Raw genomic sequence first — 1,841 nt, forward strand, 5'->3', positions numbered from 1 at the left:
CCCGGCTCCTCCAGCGCCACCCGGCGCCCCCCCTCCTGGCCCAGCCGAGGCTTCCCGAGTCGCGCCTCGCAAGCCCGCCCGCGCTCTCCCGTCCCACGCGGCACGGGCTGCCCGGGAGAGCCTGGGCGTTGGGAGGCAGAGCGGCTAATGCTGCCTCGAGGATGGAAAAGGAGTTATTTGTAATAGGTTGAATGTCTCGGTGCAGAAAGCTTTAACTAAGTCACTCAGCACAAAGAATTCGAGGCCACCCTGGTCTGGCAGTGCTTCGTTACCAAAGTGTTGCGCCGTACTGAAGACGGCTGCGCCGAGGCGACTGGGAGGCTGGCTGGAGCCGTGGTCAGGCTTCTCACCCTTCGTCAGAAACAACATTCTAAGCCAAACTTTGATTTAGTTCTCTTTTTGTTCAGGGGGAGAACTGATTTGCCATCCTGAAGGGGTTTCTCAAAGCTTGGTGTAGACGTGATCTTGCGGAAGAGCCAATAGTTTCTATGTCATTATTCCAGTAATCCACGCCAGCGAGCTCTGTGCCCCTCTAATTTAAGCTTGTAGAGAAAATTTGGATTTTTTTTAAATACCAGGGCTGATGGCTGTGAGATTCTACTACAGTGAGGTGTTAAAAACCGGTCATGAGAGTGTTAACAGTTCAGAGACTGAGAAGTGAGTTGTTGGGGTCATTTAAATAACTTTTTCCATGTCTATATTATCTCTACGTACCGTATGTATATCCTGTATTGTATTGTGAGTGTAAAGAGTGTCTTCCTGGAGGAGGTGTGCTCGGAGTAATTCACCTTTTCCTGGTCCTAACTCTCAAAAAGCCCCAAAACTTCAATTCCTTCGTCCCCGTCCTGCAACATGTGAGCAACCCGGTCTGGTGGCAGGTGTCTCTGCCCGTGGCAGGGGGTCGTGGGACTGGGAGGGCTTTGAGGTCCCTTCCCACTCAAACCATTCCGTGATTCCTTCTGCAGAGGCACTTCCACGGCAGTTGTGCAACTCGGTTCACGTGCAACAGCATTTGCAATTCCTTTTCTTGCTCTGTAAATCTCTGTACGAGTGAGAGTCCCTCCAGGAGTGCAGCTGAGGTGATCTGCAAATTCCTTTTGGTTCTTTTTAGGGTATTTTTTTGCTGCTGACTCGGTCCTGTTGAGTCTCAAGTTCTATTCTACACCCAGGGGGATGAAATCAGCTATTTGTGAACACGTATGGGAGGGGATGTACGTCTGTCCCGAGCTCTGTATGACTTGTAACGTCAGGGATTAAGCTAGCGTAGACAATACCATCTAGATTATGAATTTTTGGTGCCAGTTCCCAAGGAAAGCGAAACCCTGGCAATACCCATTTGTTTTCATTTCCAAAGAGCCCTAAAGGACTCAGAGGTATCTTGGAATGGATGTGCTGAAGAAAAAACAACAAGGATTCGGGGGTTTTTATTGTGGTTCTGCTGTAAGGCCCCAGAGAAATTCCACTTTCCTTATTTATCTGATGGTTCTTTTGAAATCAAGTGCAAAAAGGGGTATTTTGTTGTATGCAAATGGCCCCGTGATCTTCACGCACAAAAGCGGGAGGCGTGGGCTGTCTGAAGGGCTCGTGCTGAGATCAGCTGCTGCACTCACACGCTTCGCCTCGCCTGCCGTCTGATTTCCGGCGCGTCTGACGTTTCGGGGCTTGCTCGTCGCCTCTCGGGTAAATCTGTAAAGATGAATGCCGGTGCGTGTCAAAAAATAGCGTTACAGAAATGACGCGTCGGGGACGGAAGTAGGTTGAACGCGCCACGGCCCTCGAGTCTCTCGGTTCCTCAACTGATAACCAGACGATAGGGACTGTTTTCACAGAATCACAGACTG

The sequence above is a fragment of the Eurypyga helias genome, unplaced genomic scaffold (assembly GCF_000690775.1).
Source record: "Eurypyga helias isolate BGI_N326 unplaced genomic scaffold, ASM69077v1 scaffold38332, whole genome shotgun sequence".
In the NCBI taxonomy this organism is placed as follows: Eukaryota; Metazoa; Chordata; class Aves; order Eurypygiformes; family Eurypygidae; genus Eurypyga; species Eurypyga helias.